The following is an 8313-nucleotide window of genomic DNA, read 5'->3' on the forward strand; positions in this document are numbered from 1 at the left end:
GAAACTTTGACCAACAAGTAGATTTTCACACAAGACTAGCACATATGTAGACTTACTGTCTTAGGGTCTCCAATACGCAATTCATCATAGGCTCCAATGTTAGACCCCTCAACAAGAGTGAAAAGGTTTGCACAGCAGACTACAGTTCATTTGACTCCTGCCATCTAACATCAATATCCAATCTTCGGAGGTTGATATCCAATCTTTCTTGGAAGCATTGTGGTGTAGCGGTTCGGACTCTCGTCTTGTAATCAGAGAGCTGTGTGTTCAAATCCCTCCGCGACTTAGCGTCCTTTGGCAAGGCATCAATCCACACGTTGCGACTCTCCACCCGGGTGTTAAATGGGTACCCGGTAGGGTGCAAAAGCCTATGTAGTATGCCTAGCAACTGAGTCATAGAATAGTCGTTGGACTGCTCGCCAGGGATTGGAAAGAGTGCATACATTGCGGGATCCGATTACCGGGGTAATAATCATATATAAAGCGCTAAGAAACAAAATTTAATAAGTGCTATATAATTGTAACTATTATTATTAGTAGTAGTAGTATTCTTTTGATTAAATAAATGCAAAGTTTAAGTTACATGTAGATTTAGGGGTATACATTTAGGATACATGGCACTCACTCCCACTGTGTAAAAATTAAGACAAATATGGGATGTCATGCATAAATGAAATTCATCAACAGGTTATCAAACAAATTCATTCTGCAGTACCTAATCATCAAATTATTTTAGATTCCCTGTACAATGAAAGTTACTTTTAAATTATTACACGTACTTCTAGATACATGTAGGTATAAACCGTAGAAATTTCCAAGTAAAATCGATGCGAGACAATCCTTGAAGATTGTATTCCATAAAAAATTAATCTTTTATTTGCTTTGGGGCATCAAAAATGTATCTTTTATTTGCTTTGGGGCATCTAAAACTAAGCATTGTCATGAATGAAAGAAGATGGCAAATCAATTAATGTAATACCCTGTTGATTATTTGATTACTTGAATGTGTGATCACAAAACTGAAATACAATGTATTAGCGAAAACTCTTTATTGAATGATTTTGATATTCTTTCCTGATTTTTGCGGGTTGGGGGATGAATTCGAGAGAAGATCCTTATACCGATAATCCTTGAGAAGTGTTACTGTTTTTTTATTTACATCAAAGTTTGTGAGAAAACTCACAAACTATTTATCTCCGTTCCCTAGTCTCTTTCTTCTGTTTGAGTGTTTTGTCGCTTGTGAAAAAAAAGTTTAGTGTCTCAAAATCTAAAAATTTAGCGGGCCGTTTAGAAAAAGCTTGATTTTACAGAACTTTACGACATAAAATAGCAACCTGCTTTTGCCTACAAAGAATAGGAGACTGTTTTCAGACGAGAACATATTCCCATATGTGTATTTCTAATGTGCAGCTATTTCTGCGCTCAACATTGTTTAATAGTTACAAGGTTTTAACACACCCCAGCAAGGATTTATCGGACAGCCACCAGAGTAGCATTGAGCCCTCTATGGCGGCCCTTTTATAGACCTTCACTGAAATGATATGATAATGAGTGAGTCACCCTCTCAAAAATCCCCTCCAGAGAAGGGCATATGCTTTTCTCATTTATATGGAAATGTAATTATAAATCAGAGATCAGAAATCTCATTTGGTCAACAACAACAAAAAAACAGAAAGGACTTTGCTTTAGGAAATCAGGCATGGTTAGATGTAAAAAAAAAGTCAAAATGAAGTTGTATCCTTATTTGTTGTTGTAAAAGTACTCTACACATACATGAAGTCTTGATTTTACTTGTTACATTATATGCCAACAATACATGTATCTCCGCTCTTGGGGTTTACATGTAGTTTGTGGTGCTTAATGGCAACTGTGGAATGATAGGAATCGGTTAACAATTTTTTTTTTGCCTCCATGGTGATGGTGGATCATTCCAGAGTTGCCGACTTCTGCCTTTGCCGCTTGCTTTTGGCCAATCAGATGCAAAGATTTCAATAGCTTTTAACAGTTGTCACTGACTTTTCACCCCCCAAAAAAATGTGCTCTTGGCCGGTCCGAGGCCGAGAATTTCAGTAGCTTAGAACAGCTGTCATTGACTATCAATGGTGAATGATCTCTAAGTCACTCAAATGCTAGGAGGTCAATAGCTTAAATATGTGGATTGTCATTTATTTTTAATTAATAATTTGCTCTCGATTGCAAGCATTTCAGTAGCTTATAACAGCTGTAAGTGAGTTTAACTGATAGATTTGCTCTTGGCCAATCACATGCAAGGATTTCAGCAGTGCATAACAGTTGATATTGGCGTTTTCACTGATAAATTTGCTTGAGGCCAATCAGATGCCAGGATTCCAGGAGCCTGGATCAGTTGTAGGAAAGAAAAATCAGCGACATGTCACTCCATGAAACCTTCCCCTTGTCTTTTGTGGCGGTCCGTCGAGATTGACACGGTCGTCCATCTTGCATGATGCAGGGGGGTATTGTGAGGAATGGAGAATGTGATGGGGCTGGACAGGGCGCGCGGCAGGCCGTCCCCTCTGTTTGAATTATCACTGACACGTCAATCAAGGACGGGGGATCGTCTGCCAGACCCATTTAGAGTTCCAGCTCAATTGTCGATTGTGTTTGTTGCCCAACGATTACACCATCAATCTCAAGCCAAGTTCAAAGCTCTGACAAAGTGCAAAGCCTTTATTTTTGTTCTCTTACTCGTCTCCTTCATTCACTTTCTCTTTCATTCATCTTTCCCTTTATCCATTCTCCCTTATGTTCTCTTCTATTTGTTTATATTTCTTATTATCCCATCTAGGCTTCTTCATACCCTCCCTCCTTTGACAGATACATTGTCCCTTTGTTTCTCCCAGCCCTCAGTTCAGCTAAATTCTCCCCTTTTCTTTCCCCCTCTCATTTTCCCCGGCTCTTTTTCCTCTCTTCTGTCTGTCCTGTCACCCTTTTTTCCCTTTCCCCTTTCTTTTTGCATCATATTAGCTATCATATTTTGCTTTTATTTTCTCCTTTCTCTCCCCACCCTCACACCTTTCCTATACATGTATAGATATATGTGTGTGTATATATTTTTAATCTCTTTCTCTTGTCCGTCTGTCTCTTTCCAGCTATCTATCTGTCATTTCTGACAATATCCTGTGTTTATGGTCACCTTTTCTCACTCTCTTTCACTCCCTCTCCATCTCTCTCACCGTTTCTCCATCTCCCTTCATTTCTCTTCCCTAGTTCAGTACTGTAATGGAGTGACCTTGTTAGATCTGTGTGACACTTGCCCACTGAATTTCAGTATGCCAGTTTTGTTCCAATTAAATGAATTTGATGTCATTGTCACCTAAGTGTGAATTATATCCACACTGTACACACAACTTTACCCGAGTCAAATCTTATTGGACCTCAGAAATATGTGGCCCGTTTCATAAAACTTGTTGTAATAACAAATTTGCAATAGCAGTTAAAAGCTACTGAAATCCTTCAATCTGGTTGGCTGATATTACATGTAAGTTTTTTATGGAAACTGTTCATTTGTTTTATAGCAAGTCTTCACGAAAAGGGGCCCAGTACAAGTTGGGAGAAATTTGACTTAGAAGAGGTATACAGATAAACTCTGCCTAAGCTGAAGGGCCGTTGCAGAAAGAGGTGCGTTTAAACGCAATTTATAAAAGATCAAGCGCAAGGTCCGACTGCACACTATTGATTGGTTGGAAATGAAGTTGTGTATGATTTTTAGATTTGCATTTAATTGCAGTTTTTTCTGCAACAGGCCCCAGTTCGACTTCGAAGAAATTCAACTCAGACAAGGTGCAAATGGCATTTTCATGCATAATCTTGTCCAAAAAAAAATTATTGCCTCGACTTTAAATGATTTTGTTTTACTTATGGAAGGTCGATTATGAAATGCAAATTAACCTGCATTCTCATTTACATGTAGCCCGGGACCATTGTAAAAAAAGAGAGAATTTCCCCCCCCCCCCCCCCCCCCCCGTCCATAATTATGTACAGATTGATGAGAACTGCCGATGAAGATACAGTCAACAGACTTCTTGAAATCGATTTATTAGGCTCAACCACAAAGTTTGATTCTTTATAATTATGTGAAACTGTGCAAGATGTACATGATTTTTTTTTACATTCTTCAAAGTGCAGTGTAATTGCCTCTATTATGAATCTAAATTGAGAAAAAATTGTATTTTAGCACTTTATTTTTACACAAAAGATATATATTTAGTACAAAACAATTTTTTTCTTTTATAATTGATATCTATTTGTGTTCATAACATAGTTTGGTATTTCCTTTGTTTCTTTAATTTTCACTAATTTTGTATTTGATTGCTGTAGTATTGCTTGGAATTCAGGCTTATTTTTGTAAATGATTATGTCTTGATTCTGATTCCAATTTGTTGGTCGTTTGTTTCATTTTTCAGCTTTAGAGAAAGCATCAAGCAAGCATTGAGAAATATTTTCAGATCCTTGATTGAGTTTGTGTCTTGGGCTTAGTGTGCTAGATTATGAAATCTATTGTTTTTATTTTATTGTTTTTGTAAGTTATGATTACAATTCATTGAAATTATCATGCATACATGGAGATTAATTATAAAGAGTGAGATTGTAGTGGTCAAATAATTGGATTTTAACTTAGATGAAAAGAATAAAAATGGTTGCATATCTGAGAAAACAAATCAAGAAAGACTTACCAGTCGTTCATTAAAATGTGCATAACTTAAAGGAGAATGAAACTCTTGGAGCAAGTTAGCTTTTGTGAAAGCAGAAAAATCAAAGAATAAGATCAACAAAAGTTTGAGTAAAATAGGACTAGCAATAGAAGAGTTATGAGCATTTGAATGTCGAGATCACTAATGCTATGGAGATCCTCCCATTGGCAATGCGACCAAGATCTATGATGTCACAGATGAACAACTCTCCCCTTTTGGACACTGAAAATATACCCCAAAACATATCTTTTTGCTCATTCTAATCATATGACAAACGATTCATCAATGATATAATGTTGTGAAACCTCTGAACTTGTCCTCTCATAAAGAGAACACCTCACCTTGTGATAGACTCTATAAAAGTGAGAATATAAGTGAAATAAGTACTAAAGTAATGAGGGAGTTGTACGCACTGAACTGGAAATACGTATTTCCAGTTCAGTGGTTGTACGTGTGTGACATCACAGATCTTGGTCGCATTGCCAATGGGAGGAACTACATGGCATTAGTGATATCAATATTCAAATGCTCATAACTTTCTTATTATTCATTCAATCTTCCTCAAACTTTCAACAATACAGTATGTTTCTTTGATTTTTCTCTTTGATATGGATTCAGCTGGTTTCAAGGGTTTCATTCTCCTTTAAAGACAGCTTATGAAATACTACTACATTATTGTGCAATGCAAGATTTGAGAATTTGAAAGTATATGATAAAAGTAATCAAGCTGTATCTGTTTGTTTTTTTAGACAAAAACAGTTTAAGGAAATACTCTCATTGTTAATGAAAAGATCTGTTTCATAGAAATGTGCTTGGAGTAGTATGTCCAAAAACCTACAATATATTCAAGCTATCAGTCGAATGATTTATTTTTTTTGAGAAAGGCCATTTATTGAAAATTGTATCCAGAAAGTGAAACATTGTGTTATTTACTGTTAAGTACATGTAGCAATTGAGGTGTGAAACTGAAAAGAAGAGAGAACAAATTATTTCAGGGTCATTCAGTTTGTGTGCGCAACTCCGAAGAGATAAGCCTTTGAAGCTTGGAAAAACAACTGAAAATTATTTATGTTTCTTTTTTTTTCTCTTGTTGAGCCATCAAAATCTAATTTCTCTGCATAATTGCTAACTGTGGGTTTATATATGTAAATATATTATATCGTAGCCTTTATAGAGGCATTAATATATTATTCTTAAATTGATCATGAGATTATTGCTATACTAGTAGCAGATTTTCAGTTGAAAGTGAAGACAGTTATGAAATGTATTTTGAAACATGTATACATATATAATTTTATTAAGAATAAACTGCACACCCGTACCGTACGGAGTATAGACTTTGATATGACAAAGTATGTATCATGAAGATCTGTAACGTCTAAATAAGTGTGCATTGATGACAAATATTGAAAATATTAAAATTTCCTTTTAAAATTTTAATCTTGTCTTTTAAGTAGTTTCTTTATATTTTATGAATGCTTTCAGTGACATCATGGAAAGAACATTGTGAGTAGATCTTGTATCATAAATTTTCATAGTGTTTCTCTTATTTGTAAATTCTGATATGTAACTCTTAGTCTGCATGAACAGTTGCACATATTTTGATGAGTGATGATAATAGAAATAGTCGTGGTGATGATGATGATGATGATGAGGATGTGATGATGGTGATAATGATGGTGATGATAAAGATGATGATGGTGGTGGTGATGATGATGGTGGTAATGATGGTAAAAATGATGGTGATCGTGATAATGGTGATGATGTTGACAATTATGTTGATGATTAAGATGATGATTATGATTAGGATGATGACTGACAACAAACCAAATATCAAGAGAGTATTCTTTATCGGATTATCTTTGTTTTAGTGCTATTGTGCAATTCATTGTACATGCAGCAAACTTCAAACTCGACAGCTTCAACCCTAATCCTGTAGACCAACGATAGCTTCCAACTTCCCCTCCCAAAAATAAATGGCTTGCATAATGTGTTGCTATGTCAGATCATGAATTATCTGGTTAGGTATATTCTAAGCCCCAAATTAGCAAAAACTACCTTAAAACAGCACCCAAAATGAGACATCTTACCTCATATCAACAACATAATGTTTATCCAGGGCCCCGTCTTACAAAGACGGCCAGCGACGTCAACATGTGTTATGCCTGTTTGATCAAAATATTTTCTAACTACATGTACATGTATGATGCATTTTCATGAATTCATTGTTTTCTTGAAATTTCTCTGCTTCTCTTTGTTTTTATACAAAGGACATTGAGCAAATTTCATGTAGAAAAAAATTATGACACTGATGGATTTCCATAGAGTTACGATTGATTGGATCAATCGTAACTCTTTGTAAGATGGGACCCAGATCAATCTTGGGTGGAGGACAAAGTAGGATCACCATTCAAACTTTGATGGTCGGCCGGCCGGCAAGCAAGAAAAAGGTGTAAAGTACAGTCAGCTGCGGGATAGATAGAGAGAAAATATGACGGGCAGATAAACAGTCGTTAATCAACTCATCAGCTCCTATCAGCCTCTCTCATCTAACCAACAGGCAGACGCATATCTAATGACATCCCTTGTCCCATCCAATGACATCTATTTACATTCATTTAAAGGTGCGAGCTAACACTTTGTAAGCCTGCTTAGTGTAAAATGTGTTAATTTATGAACTTGAGTTTTGCAAACGTCTGATGACGTCTATTTAGATTTATTTAAAGGTGCGCGTTTACACTTTCTAAGCCTGTTTGGTGATGTTAACTTATGCACTTGAGTTTTGCAGTAGTGTGAAATTTGAAACATCCAATGACATCTAGTTACTGTAGATTCATTTAAAGGTTGAAGTTAACACTTTGTAAGCCTGTTTGGTGTTAAAAGTGTTAACTTATGCACTTGAGTTTTGCAGTAGTGTGAAGTCTGAAACATCTGATGACATCTAGTTACATGTAGATTCATTTTTTATATTAAAGTGCAAGTTAACACATTGTAAGCCACAAAGTGTTATTGTATGCACTTGAGCTCTGCAGTAGTGTAAAGTCTGAAACGTCTGATGACATCTAGTTAGATTCATTTAAAGGTGTGAGTTAACACTAAGCCTGTTTGGTGATAAAAGTGTTAAATTATGCACTTGAGTTTGGCAGTAGTGTGAAATATCTGATGACATCTAGTACTTAGATTCATTTAAAGGTGCAAGTTAACACTTTGTATTAAGCCTGTTTGGTGTTAAAAGTGTTAACTTATACACCTGTGTTTTGCAGTAGTGTGAAATCTGAAACATCTGATGACATCTACATGTAGTTAGATTCATTTAAAGGTGTGAGTTAACACTCAGTAAGCCTGTTTGGTGTTAAAAGCGTTAGCTTGTGGACTAGATTTTTGCAGTACATGTAGTTTGAAATCTGCAAAGAGGCCTAAATGGGAATTGGGCAATGCAAAAGTTCATGTAAATTTGATCCGAATCTAGATGACTTATCTTCAGAGACTACTGAATATCTATATCATATTGGATGGCTCAAAATGGAATACCAGAGATATTCCAAGAGTTAGGGGTAATATTGCATGAATCAGAGATGAGTGAAACATTGGCCTGAATGAC

The sequence above is a fragment of the Lytechinus pictus genome, chromosome 12 (assembly GCF_037042905.1).
Source record: "Lytechinus pictus isolate F3 Inbred chromosome 12, Lp3.0, whole genome shotgun sequence".
Lineage (NCBI taxonomy): Eukaryota > Metazoa > Echinodermata > Echinoidea > Temnopleuroida > Toxopneustidae > Lytechinus > Lytechinus pictus.